General features: G+C 40.3%; 1 long non-coding RNA gene across 1 annotated transcript in view; it reads left to right on the top strand.

Annotated features, from left to right (window-relative positions):
• Positions 1–22,593, top strand: part of LOC123333167 — a 46,236-nt gene that overhangs the window by 20,493 nt on the left and 3,150 nt on the right. Inside the window, exon 2 of the long non-coding RNA XR_006550322.2 lies at positions 3,032–3,198. This is a non-coding gene — a long non-coding RNA (uncharacterized LOC123333167). The remainder of the gene's footprint in view (positions 1–3,031; positions 3,199–22,593) is intronic.

Below are 22,593 nucleotides of genomic sequence, written 5' to 3'. Positions count from 1 at the left end.
TTTTCCACTGGTCAGGTACTCCTGTCTGCTCTCAGCTGGTGTTCTCCATGCACTTCTCTGTCTGAAGATGTATTCCTGATGTATCTGTGGAAAGAGAATGTACTTCACATCCACCTATTCCTCCACCATCTTGTTCTCCTTTAAAAACACTTTTAAAACTCTCGTCAGGGACTTCCCTGGTGGTCCAGGGGCTACGACTGCATACTCCCAATGCAGGGGGCTCAGGTTTCCTCCTTGATCAGGGAACTAGATCCCACATGCTGTAACTAAGAGTTTGCATTCAGTTCAGTTCAGTCACTCCGTCGTCTCCGACTCTTTGCAACCCCATGAACCACAGCACATAGGCCTCCCTGTCCATCACCAACTCCCGGAGTTCACGGTGCTCAGCTTTCTTCACAGTCCAACTCTCACATCCATACATGACCACTGGAAAAACCATAGCCTTGACTAGATGGACCTTTGTTGGCAAAGTAACGTCTCTGCCTTTTAGTATGCTATTTAGGTTGGTCCTAGATAACTTTTCTTCCAAGGAGTAAGCGTCTTTTAGTTTCATGGCTGCAATCACCATCTGCAGTGATTTTGGAACCCAGAAAAATATAGTCTGTCACTGTTTCCACTGTTTCCCCATTTATTTCCCATGAAGTGATGGGACCAGATGCCATGATCTTAGTTTTCTGAATGTTGAGCTTTAAGCCAACCTTTTCACTCTCCTCTTTCACTTTCATCAAGAGGCTCTTTAGTTCTTCTTCACTTTCTGCCATAAGGGTGGTGTCATCTGCATAGCTGAGGTTATTGATATTTCTCCTGGCAATCTTGATTCCAGCTTGTGCTTCTTTCAGCCCAGCATTTCTCATGATGTACTCTGCATATAAGTTAAATAAGCAGGCTGACAATATACAGCCTTGACGAACTCCTTTTCCTACTTGGAACCAATCTGTTGTTCCATGTCCAGTTCTAACTGTTGCTTCCTGACCTGCATGCAGGTTTCTCAAGAGGCAGGTCAGGTGCTCTGGTATTCCCATCTCTTTCAGAATTTTCCACAGTTTATTGTGATCCACACAATCAAAGGCTTTGGCATAGTCAATAAAGCAGAAATAGATGTATTTCTGGAACTCTCTTGCTTTTTCCATGATCCAGCAGATGTTGGCAATTTGATCTCTGGTTCCTCTGCCTTTTCTAAAACCAGCTTGAACATCAGGAAGTTCACGATTCATGTACTGCTGAAGCCTGGCTTAGAGAATTTTGACCATTACTTTACTAGTGTGTGAGATGAGTGCAATTGTGTGGTAGTTTGAGCATTCTTTGGCATTGCCTTTCTTTGGGATCAGAATGAAAACTGACCTTTTCCAGTCCTGTGGCCACTGCTGAGTTTTCCAAATTTGCTGGCATATTGAGTGCAGCACTTTCACAGCATCATCTTTCAGGATTTGAAGAGCTCAACTGGAATTCCATCACCTCCACTAGCTTTGTTCGTAGTGATGCTTCCTAAGACCCACTTGATTTCACACTCCAGGATGTCTGGCTCTAGGTGAGTGATCACATCATTATGATTATCTGGGTCATGAAGATCTTTTTTTGTACAGTTCTTCTGTGTATTCTTGCCATCTCTTCTTAATATCTTCTGCTTCTGTTAGGTCCCTACCATTTCTGTCCTTTACTGAGCCCGTCTTTGCATGAAATGTTCCCTTGGTATCTCTAATTTTCTTTAAGAGATCTCTAGTCTTTCCCATTCTGTTGTTTTCCTCTATTTCTTTGCATTGATCACTGAGGGAGGCTTTCTTATCTCTCCTTGCTATTCTTTGGAATTCTGTATTCAAATGGGAATATCTTTCCTTTTCTCCTTTGCTTTTCGCTTCCTTTCTTTTCACAGCTATTTGTAAGGCCTCCTCAGACAGCCATTTTGCTTTTTTACATTTCTTTTTCTTGGGGATGGTCTTGATTCCTGTCTCCTGTACAATGTCATGAACCTCCATCCATAGTTCATCAGGCACTCTGTCGGTCAGATCTAGGCCCTTAAATCTATTTCTCACTTCCACTGTATATAAGGGATATAAGGGATTTGATTTAGGTCATACTTGAATGGTGTAGTGGTTTTCTCCACTTTCTTCAATTTCAGTCTGTATTTGCCAATAAGGAGTTCATGATCCGAGCCACAGTCAGCTCCCAGTATTGTTTTTGCTGACTGTATAGAGCTTCTCCATCTTTGGCTACAAAGAATATAATCAATCTGATTTCACTGTCGACCATCTGGTGATGTCCATGTGTAGAGTCTTCTCTTGTGTTGTTGGAAGAGGGTGTTTGCTATGACCAGTGCATTCTCTTGGCAGAACTCTATTCGCCCTTGCCTGCTTAATTCTGTACTCCAAGGCCAAACTTGCATGCTGCAGCTCTAAAGCAATGCCCAGATTCTCCTGCTTCTTTTTAGTCATGTTCCAGTCTCACATTTAAGTCTTTAATCCATTTTGAGTTTATCTTTGTACATGGTGAAAAACTGTATTTTAATTTCATTTTTCTACATGTAGCTGTCCAGTTTTCCCAGCACCATTTATTGAAGAGGCTATATTTCTTACATTGTATAAGATTGTCTCCTTTGTCATAGATTAATTAACCATAAGTGTGTAGGTTTATTTCTGGGTTTTCTATCCCACTCCATTGATTTATATCTCTGTTTTTTGTGCCAGTACCATACTGTTTTGATGACTGTAGCTTTGTAGTATAGTCTGTCAATGGCAATAAGATTGCTATATACAATCAGGCAGCCTGATTCCTCTAGCTCTGTTTTTCTTTCTCAAGACTGCTTTGGCTATTTGAGGTCTTTTGTGTCTCCATACAAATTTTAAGATTTTTTTGTTCTAGTTTGTGAAATATATCAGGCAACATATAGATGTTGATGTAATTCTTTTTCTAGAACAGTCAGCTGCTACAAATATTTTCCATAGTCTGATCTGTGATCATTATTAATAATAACATTATTAGTTATTATTTATTAGTTATTAATAATTATTAATAATTAATGTGATTATTCCCTCAGTTACAGAAAGGGAAAGAAGTGAATTCCCTTCATCTACATGGTTCCGAAGTGCAGAAACAAGAAGGGCAAAGCCAAAAAGACAAGTGAAAGCAAAGAAATGGTTTTCTGGCATTCTTTTGGAGATTCCCTTTTTGGTGACGTGCTCAAGCCTACCCATAAAACATTGAGTAAGTAAGACATCAATATTTCTCACTCCAGTCATCTCATTTAGGGGCTTCCCTTGTGGCTCAGCTGGTAAAGAATCTGCCTGCAATGTGGGAGACCTGGGTTTGATCCCTGGGTTTGGAAGATCTCCTGGAGATGGGAAAGGCTACCCACTCCAGTATCCTGGCCTGAAGAATTTCATGGACTATATAGTCCATGGGGTTGCGAAGAGTTGGACATGACTGAGCATCTTTCACTTCACTTCACTTCATCTGACTTGACTGTGTTTTGTCTAACCAAACTGGCAGTGCATTAGCTGATTTTAATGAGTTCCTCATGGTTGATAGGTTGTTTTTGTCCTAAATTCATTCAGCCATATCTTTGTATGGCCACAGAACTTGTCAAGGTGAAAACTGAATATAGTACACACTACTATATTTAAAATGGATAACCAACAAGGACCTACTGTATAGCACAGGGAACTCTGCTCAGTGTTTTATGGCAGCCTGGCTGGGAGAGGAGTTTGGGGGAGAATGGTAATATATATATGTATGGCTGAGCCCCTGTGCTGACCACCTGAAACTATTACATTGTTAATTGACTATATTCCAATACAAAATAAAAAGTTTAATTTAAAAATTAGTCATTTAAAGTCAATTTTCTTTCAAAATTTCCCTTGTTTCCACAACCCAATTGTTCTCTATAACTCCTCAAGGAATAAGAACTTAATATTGTGTTTTGAAATCTCAATCACTTTTATTAACTACATTCAATTAAGAGAATCTAGTTTGCTATGAAATGGATTATTGTCATCGGTGTATTGCTGTCAACATTTATCCATATGTGGCCTTTTTGTGTTTTGTGTGGGTTTTTTTTTTTTTTTTTTTGGCTGCACTGTGACATTTGTGGGATTATAGTTCTCCAACTGGGGATTAAACCCGTGCCCCTGGCAGTAGGGGCACAAAGCCCTAACCACTGTACTGCCAGGGAGTTCCTATCTATCCATAAGTATCTTGTGTAATTATGGCAACAATACAGAGTGAAGAAAAAATAAGTCTGAATAGTAGATGTATATTTTGAGATACTGAGAATGTTGAATGTTGAGAAAGTAAAGAAAAGGTTTACTCCAAACACATTCCAATTGGACTATTTATTTCCCCTATGGGTTCTCTTCAGCATCTTTATCACTTCTCCAAATTTCTCCCTGTATCACTTACTTATAATTCCTCATAAGTCAGCAGATATGCATCATTAATGATAGGTTTTTTTGTTGTTGCTGTTCAGTCGCTAAGTCATATCCAACTCTTTGCAACACCATGGACTGTAGCACACCAGGCTCCCCTGTCCTTCACCATCTCCCAGTTTCCTCAAATTTATGTCTATTGAGTTGGTCCATTGCATCTTCTGCTGCCCCCTTCTTCTTTTGCCTTCAATCTTTCCCAGCATCAGGGTCTCTTCCAATGAGTCAGCTCTTCGCATCAGGTGGCCAAAGTATTGGAGCTTCAGCATCAATCCTTCCAGTGAAAATTACTTATTTTAAATCAAACATTTTAATGAACTGTTTGGAAGAACATCAGTACGTAAATCGTCTGGTGCATTTCTTTCAAAATATATTTGAATATTCAGTTTTAAAAAAAAATCCTTATAAAATAGAACTAAGAGAATTATAATGATTCATGCTGCTGAGTCACTTCAGTCGTGTCCGACTCTGTGTGACCCCATAGACGGCAGCCCACCAGGATGCCCCGTCCTTGGGATTCTCCAGGCAAGAACACTGGAGTGGATTGCCATTTCCTTCTCCAATGCATGAAAGTGAAAAGTGGAAGTGAAGTCGCTCAGTCGTGTCTGACCCTCAGTGACCCCATGGACTGCAGCCTTCCACGCTCCTCCATCCATGGGATTTTCCAGGCAAGAGTACTGGAGTGGGGTGCCATTGCCTTCTCCGATAATGCTTCATACATCCTTTGAAATGCTAGGATTCAGTTCTCTACACTTAATATTAACTTCACAAAGCATTAGGAGGCCCATTTCTAGTACTGGATCAGTCATGAGTTTAGTCATGATCTTGAGCAAATAAATTATCTAACCTCTCTGAATCTCTGATTTTTTTTAAAAAAAATTGTAAAACAAAATTGCTAAAGTGAGCAGTTTTTTAATGGCTTTCCAAATTTATTTCTCTATTTTTTTCATAGAATAAGATCTCCAACTGACATAAGAAAATAAATCACATCTGTAAATTTCAATTATGTCTCACCTATCTTTTAGCTATTGACCTGACTGCAGAGTTTGAAGTGAGATAATGAATACTTTCCACTCAGATGTGTTTTAGTTGATAAAAGTTTGCATAGAACTGACAACAATATAGTAACTTGATAATTGTAAATAAAATACTTAGAGTGGATAAGCACCAAGTTAAATATTGATAATGTGCAATGCCTTTAAAGGAAGTGTTGTTAAAGGAAACAACTATTAAGAAACCTCATCTATAAATTCATCCTGTGGCTGAACATTTATTTTCAACTACATACATCCTAATTCAGAGTTAATGCTAAACACAGTAAAGCAGAAAAGATCAATGGAGTCTGGAATAGTAGTTAAAGCAATTCTCTTGTTGCTGAAACATAGCCCGGAATATCTACTATAGCAGTTGCATGTTCTCCAGGACACTGTGATATAAATTCAGTTGCATCATTTAATCTATAAGGAGACAAGATGAGGGTGTGTAGCTCTGCTCCCTAATGCCAAAAGGAGAATGTCCTCTGTATGCAAAGAGGGCTTCCTGATGGCTCAGTGATAAAGAATCTGCCTGCAATGCAGGAGACCCGGGTTTGATCCCTGAATGCGGAAGATCACCTGGAGAAGGGAATGGCAACACACTCCAGTATTCTTGCCTGGAGAATTCCATGGAAAGAGGAGCCTGGTGGGCTACAGTCCATGGGGTCACAAAGATTTGGACAGGGCTAAGTGACTAATACTTCACCTCATGCACTGAAGCAGAGATTAGGTTTTACATGGTGCTCCTACTGTGGGAATAAGGAAAAGTTTAATTTGACAGAAACCAGTCTATTTGATGAAAATCAGTCCAAAGTCCTGAAGAAATCTAAGCAGTGACCTCAAATAAGTACAGTCTCCTTCTTGCCATTTCTGTTTCCTTCTGATTGTTTTCCCTGGTCCCTGGAGTTGGCAGAGTTATCCCAAAAGGGTGGCAGAATGCCTAAAGTGAGGCAAGTGTAACCAGAGTTGTTCATTTTGCTGTTCTTCCTGCCTAGAAAGTGGCTAGTCAATCCTGGAGGCATGGGGCCTAGCAGTCTGTGTTTTTAGAAGCCCCCCATGTGATAATACACTCAGGTTAAAAAACATCAACAAAGGTTTCAGAGTTTCACCATGCTCCCTCCCCATACCCATCCCACAAGAGTAACAAGGCTTAAATTGCCTTGAGACATTAGATCCAGTTTCTCAGGGCAGTTGTTTTATTAAAAAAATCAGAAGTATCTGACACCTTGGTTTTTTATCCTTATTAAAATCCTCTAAAGCACGATGATCAAAATATAAGCATTCTTTCCAAGTATCAATTGAATAGAGTGTTTCAATAAATATCTATTGATCTTAGCAACTTTATCTTCCAGACAGTCTCTGAATTAAAGAGAAAGGTGATGATAATGAATTTACTCTTTCATATTGCAAACCCTAGCAATATGCCATCCCAGGTATGAAAAGAAGAAAAAATTCTCCCTGGGTTCCTCTCCTTTGCTTAGCTAAAAGTAGCAACAACTCCAGAAATCTTATCTCTTAGTGGACAAGGAGCTGTGTATAACAAAACTAAGGTATTTTTCACCTGTGTGACAAAAACGGAAAAGAATGAAAACTAAAGCTAAAGGATAAATTCAGGAGCAAAGAGATCAAAACGAGCTAGAAATGTATTTGTCTCCAACATAACAGTCTGGAGGCAGGCAGTCCAGAGCCCACAGTGCAGTTCCAGATGTCAAGGACTCATAGCTTTTCTATTTGTTGCTGTGCTTCATGTGACTTTCACGTGGAAATTGATGTCCAAAATGATAGCTGACCCATCAGCCCTATCTACATTCTGAGCAGCAGATACAAAGGGGAAAAAAGACAAGTCCTTTACTTAAAGAAAACATTCCAGAAACTCCATATACCATTACTTTTAGATACAACTTTTTTATTTATACATACCATTATCTTTAGATCTCATTATTAGACTTTAGCTATATTGTCACATCTAGCTGCAAGAGTGAAAAGGCCGGCTTAAAACTCAATGTTCAGTAAACTAAGATCATGGCATCCAGTCCCATCATTTCATGGCAAATAGATGGGGGTAAAAATGAAAATGGTGACAGACTTTATTTTCTTGGGCTCCAAAATCACTGTGGACAGTGACTTCAGCCATGAAATTAAAAGATGCTTGCTCTTTGGAAGAAAATCTATGACAAACCTAGACAGTATATTAAAAAGCAAAGACATCACTTTGCCGACAAAGGTTCATGTAATCAAAGCTATAGTTTTTCCAGTGAATTGGACCATAAAGAAGGCTGAGCACTGAATAATTGATGCTTTTGAACTGTGGTGCTGGTGAAGACTCTTAAGAGTCCCTTGGACTGCAAGGAGATCAAACGAGTCAATCCTAAAGGAAATCAACCTTGAATATTCATTGGAAGGACTGATGCTGAAACCAGGTGGCTCAGTGGTAAAGAATCCTCCTGCCAATACAGATGGCACAGGTTCAACCCCTGGATTGGAGTAGGAAATGGCAATTCGCCCCAGTATTCTTGTCTGGAAAATTCCATGAACTGAGGAGCCTGGTAGGATACAGTCCATGGGGTCGCAAAGAGTCAGATGCTGAAGCTGAAGCTCCAAATCTTTGGCCACCTGATGCCAAGAGCCAACTCAATGGAAAAGACCTTGATGCTAGGAAAGATTGAGGGCATGACAAGAAGCGGGTGACAGAGGATGAGATGGTTGGATGGCATCATCGACTCAATGGACATGAGCTTGAGCAAACTCTGGGAGATAGTGAAGGACAGGGAAGCCTAGCGTGCTGCAGTCCACGGGGTCTCTAAAGAATCAGACAAGACTGAGCGACTAAACAGCAAGGAGCATAAACGGGTGCCATGTTTCTATGAACACTTCGGAAATATTCACCAAACACTTTAAAATGTGACCCCAACACTTTAAGGAAGTTATCCTAAATGTCTTTAAGAAAAGGCATGTATACTATAGGATTTACAATAGTGTTTTTTTCCTAGTTGTGGTAAAATAGACATAAAATTTACTCTCTTAACCATTCTTAAGTGTACAGTTCAGTAGTGTTAATTAATTTTACATTGTTGTGCAACCAATCTCCAGAATGCTTTTCATTTTGCAAAACTAAAACTCAGTACCCTTTAAACAACTATTCATTCTCACTTCCACTTTCCCCCTAATCTGCCCCTAGACCCTGACAGCCACCATTCTGCTTTCCATCTCTATGAATTTGACTACTCTAGGTACCTCATATAAGTCGAAATATACAATATTTGTCCTTTTGTGTCTGTTTATTTTACTTAGCATGACATTATCATGGTTCATCCATGTTGTAACATGTATCAGAATTTCCTTACTTTTTAAGGCTGAATAATACTCCGTTGTGTGTGTGTGTATATATATATATATATATATATATATGCCACATTTTGTTTATCTGTTGATCCATCAGTGGGCACGTGGGTTATGTCCACCTTTTGGCTATTTTGAGAAATACTGTTATGAACATGAATGCATACCATACTGATTTTTTTTTAACCGCAGTGATTTTAAAAGCACAGTTTTTGCTCTTACTACTTATTGATGGGAAAACACATTGCTATAACAATAACAGAAGTTAAATATTAATTAAATATTTGTATTAAATATATATTCATTCACTCTAATCATCAGCCCAAGAGTAGCCATTCTGTTTAGGTCTGCCACACATATAGTCAATCACATCTGGAGAGCACTTTATCAGGAATGCATAGAATGTATGTGTCTTGCAAGGAATGGGATAAAATAAGCCTCTCCTTATCACCTCTACATAGGAAGCTGAAGCAGATCTAAGCAGAAAAGTCATATAGTATTAGTACTATTGTTATTATTATTACTGTTATTGTCATATAATACCTGTGCCAACTTTTGCTATCAGGTTAGTGCTGACCATATAAAATGAATTGGAAAATGTGCCCTCTTCTATTTTCCAAAAAGGCTGTGTAGAATTGGCAGTCTTTCCTCCTTAAATGTTTGGAAGAATTTATCAATGAAATCATCTGGGCCTAGGGAAGGGGCGGAGAAGATAGTCTAAATCATAAATTCAATATCTGTAGTTGTTATAGGATTATTCAAATGGTCCATTTCATATTTGATGAGTTGTGGTAGTCTGTGCTTTTAGAAGAATTGGTTCATTTCAACTAAGCTGTCAAATTCATGTGTATAGGGTTCTGTGCAGTATTCCCTTGTTACCCTCTTGATGTCTGCAGGGTCTCTACTTATATAGACCTTGTCACAGTGACTCATTCCTGATTTATGTAACTTGTGTCTTTTTTTCAATGTTGTTAATCTTATTGGAGGCTTATTAATTTTATTAATCTTTTCAAAGAATCAGGTATTTGTTTCATTGATTTTTTTCTTTTTTTCTGTATTCAAGTTCATTTATTTATGTCCTCCTTTATGATTTCCTTTCTATGCTTACTTGGGGGGTTTCTTATAATTCTTTTCCTAGTTTCTTAAGTTGGAAATTTAGATTATCAATTAAGATTTTTCTTCTTTTCTAGGGTACCTAGCACTATAGATTTCCTCCCAGCACTGCTTTAACTCGATCCCCCAAATTTACATATGCTATATTTTAATTTTCATGAAACCCAATGTATTTTTAAATTTCTTTGAGATTTGGCAGCATGGCAAATGCTAGGCTGCCAGAGCTGCTTGGCCCACCAAAAATGATTTAGATAAGAAATAAAATTATATTAGACATACTGATACAATTATACTTTCACAATAGTATTATGCTTTCCTTAAAAATTGGTCTATTTTCTGTAATTTATACAAATTATTGAAGTAAAAATGGGTATTGTAAAACATAAGATGTTGATCCATATTAAATTTCACTATTTGACTTATTTTACCAACAAAAACATTAGTTTTTTTTCATATAAAAAGTATGCAACATTGTTTCATGTGGTCCAACCTAATAGTTCTTATAATGTGCTGCATGCGGTTCTTCTGTAGTCATTGCCTCTCGATATCCCATCTCAGGATTAAGGACCACAAAGAAAGAAAAAAAGTGTGTGATGCAGATCAGAGTTAGCAGCATGACTCAGAACCAGCTGAGGTCATAGGTCCCCTAAGTCTACCAGATAAGAGAGCACATTCTTGAGAACTAATTAAGAGAAAAATGAAGCCTTGACTGGCTATCTCAAGTTTTCTAGAGTGCCCTAGAGGTCAAGGTATGAAAATGAGAAGACAGTGCCAAAGATGAGGTCTCAGGTAAAGGCTTCTTGCTCCATATTTGGCTACAAGTGACAATCTAATATATCCTGAAGAAGGTAATATATAGAATTAGCTAGACAGAAATCTGTTTCTGTGACTTAGAGTGTGACATTAGGTAAGTTTGCTTTTTTTAACCTTGTCTATAAAGCTGGGATCATGATCCCTGACTTGAAGTGCTGTAGCAGAGATCTAACTAGATAATATATGTTGAGTGCTTGGCATGAATTAGGTACCCAGTAAATGTTAGTTCCCTTTTTTATCAGTCTCTAAGGAAGCCATGCTCTGGAAAATCCTAAAGTGTGAGAAGGGGTATGTGTCACTGGTTCAAGCATGGATTTTGGAACCACAAGGCCTGTGTTCAGACCTCATTACCATGTGATTGTTGCCAAATTATACAACCTCTCCATACCTTGGTTTTCTTTCTCTGAAAGATGTAACAATAGGGCATACTTTCTCAGGTTGGAGAGACCAACAAAGACCAATGAGCCAATATATGCATTGTGTTTAGTAAACTGCCTGGCACATAGCAAGCACAGTATAAGTGCTATTTTATTTGTGTCTGAGAAAATTAATTGGGATAGAAGAAAATTCATTTTTAAGGGAAACATGAATTCCAGAGGAAGAGGAGGAAGAGTGGGAGGAGGAGTAAGAGGAAGGGAATGGAGGGAAAGAGAGAAAAAAGGAGGAAAGAAGAGAAAGGGAGGGGAGGAGGTAAGAGGAGGAAAAATATGTGTTGAAAATAGTTCCTTTTTTTCCTGAGAAGTTGAGAGAGGTAGTATTAACACTGTGCCAGACAGGATGCTCTCTACATAAGTGTCTCTGGTAATGAAATCTAGAGTATTTTTGTTTGTTGTTAAAGAAAAAAAAGCAGGTAATGCGAGAAAGTCCAGAGAAAAAGACTTTCACAATCAGTGAATGAGAATGTAGGTAAAAATGCGAGGGGAAGCTCATATGCAGCTATGTCACAGCCATTGTGGATTCCATTTCGGAGAATTGTGAGTGACAGATAATCACTTCATTTACTTTGTAGGTCTCTGGAGATAGTTCTTGATGCAGGAATATCTTTGAGGAGCTCCTTAGTGATTTTTTTCCCCTTAACGGATTGACATCTTCATAGAGCATGTTTCAAAAGTTAACCTTGCTTTATCTCCTAAATGCATAACCTTTTGGTTTTCTTTTTAATAATTGTTGGCAACTAGCTTGCACGACAGCACTGAACACAAATACCACTGATGATGATGAATGTATGGAGGAATGTGGGTTGCATTGTACTGAAAGGGTAACACATTATGTCTATGTAATTGCTTCATTTCCCTTAGGATAGACAAAGTTCAAAGAAATGTGAATGTAGATGACTCACAAGACATGCTCTTTGGGGCTACCCAGAATTCATTTCTCTAATTACATTAACCTTTTCTCCCTTCCTCACTCATCACATGTACACTCGTTGGACAAGGCATCTTGACAGGGTATTCAGCCACTTCACTTGCCCACTTTTATTTATTACAGTATTTTCTCAAAGACAAAGCACTTAAAAACACTAAAGTGGCAGGAAAACATCCATTTGAAATTGGATTTCAACATTTTTGTAAAATATATGATAAGGAGTTTAGGAGTTTCATTTAAGTATTTTTCCTTCAAATTTAATGGTAATATTGCCCATTATTATATGCTAAGATGAGTCCTTCAAAGCTTTCTTAATTTGATGCTTTCCAGTGAACAATTGTGTAGATACCTGATTTTTGGCTAAAAACTACCTTTGAAAAGCCAGATTCCTAAGAAAACCCAGATTCCTAAAACAGCTTTGTTGCAATGCTATTCCAATTAACACTATTTTCCAACAAATGAGATGTTCAACAAATTGTTATCCAGACACTTTTTGAACCTTCTATTTCCTGGGAACTCACTGCTTAATGAGGCAGCCCTAACTATTGTGAAAGACTTTGAATATTTAGATGATTCCTTTTGGTTTTGAGCTGAGATATTAACCATACCATAGACCATACCTCTTCAGATATTCTTCGAATATCTAAAAACTGCTATTATATGCCCTCATTTTACGTGGAGTAGTCACTGGACTGAACATCATTTTGGCTAACATCTTGAGTTGGATAGTGTTGCTCGTGAACTCTGATACCTGATAGATGAAATATTCCAGCATAATCTATTAGTCAGAGTTAGAATACAGTGGAACACTTACTTCCTCTGCTGAATCATATTTTTCCTTGTCAGAAGTCTGGGGTTGTGTTAACCTTTTTAGAAGCAGCTTATTTCCTTTCAAATCCAGCTTATGATCAACCAAAAACCCTTGACCTCTTTCATATAATCTGTTGTAAAATCAGCTCTTTCCTTATCTATTGTATTCTGCTGTTTGTTTTAGCATATCTAAAATACCCATTCTATTGGCTTAACTCTTACACCATGCTGAGGGCATCAAAACAGAAAGGCTAGGAGCATGTACTTTAGAGCCAGTCCACTTAGATTCAAACCTCAACTCTATTCTTTTCTTGCTAAGTGGCCTTGGGCAAGAAACTTGAAGTTCCTCATCTATGAAATAAGAATTAAATGAGCTAATACATGTAAGGTAGATAGAAGAACGGATATAGTAAGCACTAGACAAGGGTTTTCAGATATTTTGTGTTCAGCTGTTTCTCCCAGCATTGTGTCATCTGTAGACTAGAGCACTATGCTTTCTATTTATTAATCGAATTGATAAAAATGCAAACAGGATAGCAGTAAGGATAGACCCACAGAATTCCCCTCAGATTTTCCTTTGAGTTCTGAGAGTAAAGTAGACATTCACCTAACTTTCTGTCTAGAGTGTTAGAAGAGTCAACTTCACAGAATTATGGAAGAGGCTATAGAGATAGCAAATCTTGCCATTGATATTATATTATTAACAGCCGTATTGTTATTGTTGTTTAGTTGCTAAGTCATACCTGACTCTTTTGCGATATAGCCATGAGAGGGCCATAAATTACCCTCCTTTTGCAATCTGGTGCAATCTGGGCTTCCTGGTGGCTCAGACAGTAAAGAATCTGCCTGCAATGTGGAAGACCTGGGTTCGATTCCTAGATTGGGAAGATTACCTGGAGAAGTGAACAGCTACCCACTCCAGTATTCTGGCCCGGAGAATTTCATGGACAGAGGAGCCTGGGATGCTATAGTCCATGGAGTTGGAAACAGTTGGACAGGACTGAGCGACTTTCACTTTCACTTTTTGTGATCTAGCCGTGGGAGGGCCATAGATTACCCTCCTCATCTTCCCAAGTCTTCCATGACCTATAGTGGTATAGAGAGCAGCTGGAAGTAGAATATGGGATTTAAGTAAGTGTGCACTAGAGAGAAAAGCAAGGTGATGTGCCAGTCCAGGGTTCTTCAGTGTGGATGAGGAGTGGATATGAGAAGGGTACAGGGAGGATAGTCCTCCACTAACGCTAGGATTTAGTTGTGTCTCTGTAAATTGTAAAGGCAAGTGAAGCACACAGACTAGGTTGGTGCCCAGAGACCATCCAATTACCGATGGCACCAAAGCAGAAGAGTTACCTCCAGAATAAAAGGCTAGCAAAGAGCACTGTGAATCAAGATTGAAAGCAGACAGCTCCATGCCCAGTGATGCCTTGAGACAGTTGCATCACAGACCTTCCTGATTACATTTCTTATGTATATGACTTTTTCTGAACTATCGTGAAAGCATAAGTGTATACACTGCATAATTAAAAGGCCCTCCCCCACGCACACTCCCTAAGTTTCACACTACCACCTCCGTCTATGTGATAGCGCTCCTTCTTCCCACTACCATTATAGAAGGGTTCAAGGGCACTCATATTAAAGTGAAAAGCACAAATTATTTCACCTCTGTAGATGAAGTAAAGAACACAAAGACATCATTATCCAGTTATACTGAAATGGTTTTAACCATGAAACAGCTCATTGAAGCATTCTCTATGATTCTTCTTTTAATGTAGCATAAACCACTGGCTCTCAGCTTTGGGGGTCACTATCTCCATTCAGCTATGGCTGTTTAAAAGTAACAGAAAACACTACCCAAGGTCACTTACATAACATTTATCAGTAACAGGAGGGAAGTCCAGATGGAGGTCAGGCTTCAGGAAATGGTTGAACCAGGGGCTCACTGAAGTCATGAGGGCTTTAGTTCTTTCCATTTCTCTGTGCTTCCGTCCACAGTGTCAGACTCATCCCTTCATAGTTGTAGGCTGGTCACATGCTTCCCCTGACTGTGCCTTTAGTCAAAGAGCAGTTTTTCTCTCTCAAGAGTTAGGAAAAACACTCAGTGATGGGTACATCAGGTTTATTTTTCTATTCTCTCTAATTTAAACCAAGTATTGCGAAGATGTGGGGTTATCCTTAGATCAAGCACACCTCCCTAGAGCAGATATTAGTTTCCAAAACTATATCATTGCTACACAGTGGGGAACCATAGATTGAGGGAGTTAACTCCCAGGACGGCTCTTGTGGAATCAAAAGAACATGATGGAGCCTGTTCCCCAAGACACAAATATCTACCAAGATTTTCCCATAGCTTCAGAGGGGTTCACAGGGCCTCCTGAAGCACACTTATACCTCCTCTGCTAAGCCGCTTCAGTCATGTCCGACTCTGTGCGACCCCATAGACGGCAGCCTATCAGGCTTCCCCATCCTTGGGATTCTCCAGGCAAGAACACTGGAATGGGTTGCCATTTCCTTCTCCAATGCATGAAAGTGAAAAGTGAAAGTGAAGTCATTCGGTTGTGTCTGACTCTTAGCGACCCCATGGACTGCAGCCTACCAAGCTCCTCCATCCATGGGATTCTCCAGGCAAGAGTACTGGAGTGGGGTGCCATTGCCTTCTCCATATACCTCCTCTAGGAGCCTACAGACCTCAAGGTTATGAACTTCTCAGCAAAATACTGACCCTGTGCTGCAGTCATGCTAGCACTAGAACTTTCTTCAGTCTCTTCAGCCAGAAATTGCTACAGTTTTCCCTCTGACCTCCAGAAAAGCAAAGGCGTCATGTGTATGCCAGGAAGCTCTTTGGTCTTGTGTGTGTGAATGCACATTCTCTCAGTTGAGTCTGACTCTTGGCGACCCCATGGACTGTAGCTCTCCAGGCTCCTCTGTCCATGGGATTCTCCAGGCAACAATACTGGAGCAGGTTGCCATTTCCTTCTCCAGCGGATCTTCCCAACCCAGAGATGGAACACACATCTCTTGCATCTCCTATATTGGTATCACTATGTCACCTGTCTTAACCTGATATATAAAATCAACACCTCCAGGATTGCCAGTTTCCTTCTTTCTCCTTCCCTCATTGTGTGTATTTCTTCACCTCTCCACACATTCCATAGACCCTCCACACATGGAGGTTTATCCAATTTTCAGGTCACATTTATCCTTCCTTTCTCTCTGCCTTAAATACTTTATTAAAAATCAAGTACCTTAGTACCTACATTCTGCATTAAAATAGCCCACATTCTAAGACACGAATTTATTAAGCATTTACTATGGAGTAGGCATGCTAGTCGGAGAAGGCAATGGCACCCCACTCCAGTACTCTTGCCTGGAAAATCCCATGGACGGAGGAACCTGGAAGGCTGCAATCCATGGGCCCACTGAGGGTCGGACATGACTGAGCGACTTCACTTTCACTTTTCACTTTCATGCATTGGAGGAGGAAATGGCAACGCACTCCAGTGTTATTGCCTGGAGAATCCCAGGGACGGGGGAGCCTGGTGGGCTGCCGTCTATGGGGTCGCACAGAGTCGGACACGACTGAAGCGACTTAGCAGCAGCAGCAGGCATGCTAGTAGGCAGTTTTTGTACATTAAGTTGTAAAATCTTGACAACATGATAGAAAAAGTATTATTTGCCTTGTTCTAAGGTGAAAGAGATCAGCCCTGGGATTTCTTTGGAAGGATTGATGCTAAGGCTGAAACTCCAGTACTTTGGCCACCTCATGTGAAGAGTTGACTCATTGGAAAAGACTTTGATGGTGGGAGGGATTGGGGGCTGGAGGAGAAGGGGACGACAGAGGACGAGATGGCTGGATGGCATCACTGACTTGATGGACGTGCGTCTGAGTGAACTCCGGGAGTTGGTGATGGACAGGGAGGCCTGGCATGCTGCGATTCATGGGGTCGCAAAGAGTCAGACACGACTGAGCGACTGAACTGAACTGAACTGAACTGAAGGTGAAAGAGTCACTGTTCAGAGAGGTTGGTTAGCAAGGGGCAGAGCTGGGATTTGAACCCATATTTTTCACTTGACTCTGGGTCACAAGCTCTTTCTACATCTCTCCACACTGTGAGACTTTCTATGCTCCCCTTACACCTGTCTCTATCTCAGTTCTGGACATGACCAGAAAGATACCAAATTTTCAAAGAAGTCTTTGCTAAATGCCTATTAGCATTTTAAATATTTCAGGTCTCACATTTATATAAAGCCATGAAAACATTGGTTCATGTTCTCAGAACTCACCCTTCAATTCACAATTGCCATATGGGGAATTTCATCCGGGTTTCATAGTTGATGCTCTCAAAAAAGAGACTTTTTTTTTCACCAGTCACAAAATTTCTATTTTTTTTTTCTCTACTTCTCACAAAGCCCTAACTTGATCTAGTAATCCGAAATATTTGCCATGTGATTTTTGAGCAAAACAACACAATCTTTTTCTTCCCTCTTCTTAGCCCTAACTCTCTGAAACTCTCCTTTGGTTTTCTTAATCCTATTCATGGAGACCAATTGTCTTCTCCACATTCCAGCCAGGGGAGTGGATTCACACACAGAAACAATCTTTTTACAATGCTGTGATTATGAGAAGAGACAGAACTCTCCTTTCAAAGCTCCTTGCTGGAAGAAACCATAAATACCCTGCAATTCAGTAATGTTGATAACAAAATCTAATACCTTCCTCTCTTAAATAAATATCTTGCTATTTATGATAAGTATAAATAACAGCTACAAAATTGAATGTGACATACAAATATAATAGAGATGAAACAGAAAAATAGACCGTTGGTTCACAGTCCTGAGACTAGGTTGATAGATGACAAAGAGAAAAGGAGACTAGGGAGATGGTAAAAGATTTGGCGTAATAGCAAGGTGTTTAGTACCTGGTATGGTACAGGCCCCTATCACAGCACATGCAAACCTTCGGCCTGGTATAGGGCCCTATAGGCCTCTAGCCATGCCAAGGCCATCCTGTTGAGATGCTGGAGGGAGGTCTGGAGAGTCCTGGGAGCGGTGCTGTAATGGTGAAGGTGCTTTGTCTAATGATTCACTGAACAGAAATATCCCATGTGCTGTTCTTAGTCGCTCAGTCATGTTGGACTCTGCAACCGCAAGGACTATAGTCCGCCAGGCTTCTCTGTCCATGGCGATTCTTCAGGCAAGAATGCTGGAGTGGGATGCCTTGCCCTCCTCCAAGGGATCTGCCCACCCAGGGATCAAATCCAGGTCTCCCGCATCGCAGGTGGATTCTTTACCATCTGAGCCACCAGGGAAGCCCAGAAATATCCCATACATACCTCCCACTCTTTAAGGTGTGAACCTGCTGCATATCAGCTTGGAGAGAGAGAAGGGCAGGTGATCAGACACCCCAGGGTGCTCAGGATAGTCCCAGTTTGTATTTGTTATCCCAGTGTCATTATCAATAGCTCCTTCTTAGAGAATCATGTTTGGTCTTTGTGTCCTTGTATTAGGATGACCATATGAAATATTTTTAAAGTGTTCTCAGTTAGGCTGTATATGATATAGTCACCCTCATGCTGCTGCTAAGTCGCTTCAGTCATGTCCGACTCTGTGCGACCCCATAGACGGCAGCCCACCAGGCTCCCCTGTCCCTGGGATTCTCAAGGCAAGAACACTGGAGTGGGTTGCCATTTCCTTCTCCAATGCATAAGAGTGAAAAGTGAAAGTGAAGTCGCTCAGTCGTGTCCGACCCTCAGCAACCCCATGGACTGTAGCCCACCAGGCTCCTCCATCCATGGGATTTTCCAGGCAAGAGTACTAGAGTGGGGTGCCATTGCCTTCTCCGAGTCACCCTCATAAAAGGACACAAAAACAAAATATGGTTCTGTTAGAAGCAAAAAGTCACAGGCAGGGGAAGACCTTGGCAACTGGAAGGAGGGAAAAAAATAGTAACAGAGAAAATATCCCCACTAAAGGCCCAGCAAAGACTGTGGGTATATGCATGTCAGTTTTCAAGGTCGTCTAGGAACTCAAGGACACAGGCAAAGACGGCCTAGGATAACCGAGCTGCCAACAGATCCCACTGCCAAAGCTCCAAGAAAAGTAAGAGCTGCAGAAACGGCAAAATATACAGGGAAACTTGGCAAGAGAGTCCTTCAGCTACAGTCAGCAAAACAAAAGACAACCAAAGAATGGCCCAGGCTGCCTTGTATGGCCTTGGCGGCTGTGTACCACCCAGCAACAAGGGTGCCATTCCCCAGACTATGCTGCGAATGTCACTGTCTAGAGTTGAACAATACACAGAGTGCATGTGGCAGCTTCAGAGTAGCCTTATTCCAGCTTCCTTGTGCCCACAGAGAATATAATTTTTGTTACGCACACTTTTAATTAATTACATTTCTTTGCTGAAACTCTTACACTCTGTTCAATCATTCAGATGGTTGGTTCAGATTATGTGCCAAGAAGTCCATGGTATTAATTACTTGGCAACCTTGAAGAAAGGTAATCTTTCCATCCCACCATCAAGGAACAAAGTATATCAGAGACTTGATTTTAAAAATATAGGAGTTAAAGTGGTGAATAAAGATTCACTAAGGATTCTCCCACACTGTGGAAAAATTCACAAAATACACATTCTTATCAGTACACAGGCCCTATCAATTCCTTTGTATAATGTTCTTCTGCTTGACAAGGAGTCCAGTTAAAGACCATCACACATTACAGGGTGGGCAAAGAGAGTCAAGGAGATTGCATTTATTATAATCCTGAGGTTGTTAAAAACAACAACTTCCAAAAAATCATGGAAAATAAATATGGTACTAGTATATTCCAAACTCTATCACAGAGAGAGGGTAAAAATGAAGAATTTGTTTAATTAATACCACCAAATCACAATGTCTTCAGTTCATCCTTTTGTTGCTAGAACTAAACAGAGAAATAAATTTTTTCTCTGACAAAAGGGTCAGTGGTGGCTGAATTAAAATATAAATGCAGGATCTCAGTGATCTAAAATGATATTTTGACAGTTATCAGGAGTTGAGAAAAAATAGTATAGTTTGTATGGTAGCTAGTAACATTTAAGATCATACTTCCCATGTTTCCACGTTCATGCCTTTGTCTACACCATTCTCTTCTCTGATCATATCCTAACCTTTCAACCTACTGAAATCTAGTTCATCTTCAAGGCCTCTTCTATGAAGCTTTCCAGATCTCCCCAACAAAATGCAAAGTCTTTACCCACTGCATCTACATCCATTTCATGGTAGGCACTGGACTCCACTTTTTATCACATATATTTGTATGCTTGCCAGACATCTCTGGGCTTCCCTGGTGGCTCAGCTGGTAAAGAATCTGCCTGCAATGCAGGAGACGTGGGTTCAATCCCTGGGTTGGCAAGATCCTCTGGAGAAGGGAAAGGCTACCAACTCCAGTATTCTGGTCTGGAGAATTCCATGGACTGCATATTCCATGGGGTGGCAGAGTCAGACATGACTGAGCAACTTTCACTTCATACTTCATAGTTGATTAAGGGCTTCCCTCATAACTCAGTCTGTAAAGAATCTGCCACAGTGCAGGAGACCTGGTTCGATCACTGGGTCGAGAAGATCCCCTGGAGAAGGAAATAGCAACCCATTCCAGTATTCTTGCCTGGAGAATCCCATGGACAGAGGAGCCTGGCAGGATATGGTCCATGGGGTTGCAAGAGTCAGACATGACCTAGCGACTAAACCACCACCATAGTTGATTAACCATGCTGTGTTAGTTTCAGGTGCCCAGCAAAGTGATTCAGTTATACGTATACACACACCTATTCTTTTCCAATTTCATACTCAGCATCTATGAAAGTGACTGTTAGGCCAATTTACAGCAAAGCCTTTTCAATACAAATTCCTCCTAGAACATGTTCATTATTGACCTGCTTAATGATTTGTTTCAGCAGGAGTGTGGTACATCCCTCCCCCTACACATACACATCAGTTAAGAGTGCTGCTGCTGCTGCTAAGTCGCTTCAGTCGTGTCCGACTCTGTGCAACCCCATAGACGGCAGCCCACCAGGCTCCCCCGTCCCTGGGATTCTCCAGGCAAGAACACTGGAGTGGGTTGCCATTTCCTTCTCCAATGCATGAAAGTGAAAAGTGAAAGTGAAATTGCTCAGTCATGTCTGACTCTTAGCGACCCCATGGACTGCAGCCCAGCAGGCTCCTCCGTCCATGGGATTTTCCAGGCAAGAGTACTGGAGTGGAGTGCCATTGCCTTCTCCAGTTAAGAGTGCATATGGCTGCAAATAACAGAAACCTAAATATACAGACTTTACTAAATAGGGGTTTATTTTTTATTTTTACCCTGTAACATGGGTTTTAGGACAGAAGGTACTGGCGAAATCTGGAAATAGAAGGGTGGCACATAAAATCTAAAAAAGAAGACAATTTTTCTGAGCAAAAAAAAAAAAAAAAAACTCATGGTTCTTTCATTGATACATTATTAATCCATCAAAAATTTATTGAAAACCACTATGGTGCTGTCTATTGTCAAGAGACACTAAAATTAATATAAAATATTCCATGATCTCTAGCAGCAAATACTCTAGTTACTTAAAATGTAAGCATGTATGTGGAACAACATTCACAGTTAAGCCTGAATCTTAAGATCCTGTGATATTAAAGGAATGGTCTATGGGTCACTTTACAGTAAGATTTGAGGGGAAAAATTAAGCTCCCAGAAGGGATTCTGTAAAACCTTTAACCTAAGCTAAGAAAGTCCAACAGTGTAAAGCAATATTTGTGATTTCCAGTTACTCTTAATAGTTTGTACCAAGTCCATTGTAGGTGGACTTCAAGAAAGTGGATGTAGCAAAGCAGCTGAAAGCATGGAGGAGGAGAAGTGAAGCAAAGTAGAGACACAAGCATGCCTTTTGGCAGAGCAATTGTTTCTCATGTTTGGGGTTACGGTGGTAAAGGGTTATTCTAAGATTTACTGGAAGTTGGAGCTTCCCAGGTGGCGCTAGTGATAAAGAACCCACCTGCCAATGCAAGAGATACAAGAGAGCAGGTTCAATCCCTGGGTTAGGAAGATCTATTGTAGAAGGAAATGGCAACCTACTCCAGTATTCTTGCCTGGGAAATCCCATGGACAAAGGAGCTTCGTGGGCTACAGTCCATGGGGTCGCAAGGAATCAGACACTATTGAAGTGACTTAATACACACTGGTGGTTGAAAAGAAATGCCTTCAGGACCCAGTTTATGACAAAATTATCATATGGTTCACTATAAAATTTACAGTTTTATGTTGCCAAACTGGATCAGTGCAAAAGAGCTTGACAATTAGCGTGGCACCAAGTCAGTTCGTGCTCTTGTCCATCTAGTAAGTAGCTGTTAAAATGCAAACAGAATGTTGGGACTTCCAGAGATATGAGATGAAAATACCCACTGACCAAGCCTACCTCAAGAGACCTTCAATGGGCCCAAGACAAAATATAAGCAGCATACTTCTGGCATAGGAGAATGTTCCAGAATCTCAGAAAGTTTCACAGCATTTCATTTATTTTACAGATATACACTGTGGTTTGGTCTTTGGAATTGTGAGAGTAGGAAGGCAAAAGGGCACCAGAGACCTGCAGATCAATAGGTACATTCACTGACTGACCACCACCACCACCCCTCCATTTTCAGGTCTAGCCATTGTCCTTATTGGTATATATTAATACTTTCCTA

This window comes from Bubalus bubalis, chromosome 1, assembly GCF_019923935.1.
Source record: "Bubalus bubalis isolate 160015118507 breed Murrah chromosome 1, NDDB_SH_1, whole genome shotgun sequence".
Lineage (NCBI taxonomy): Eukaryota > Metazoa > Chordata > Mammalia > Artiodactyla > Bovidae > Bubalus > Bubalus bubalis.
Note: the sequence above shows the minus strand (reverse complement) of the source record. Positions and strands in the feature narration are given on the sequence as shown.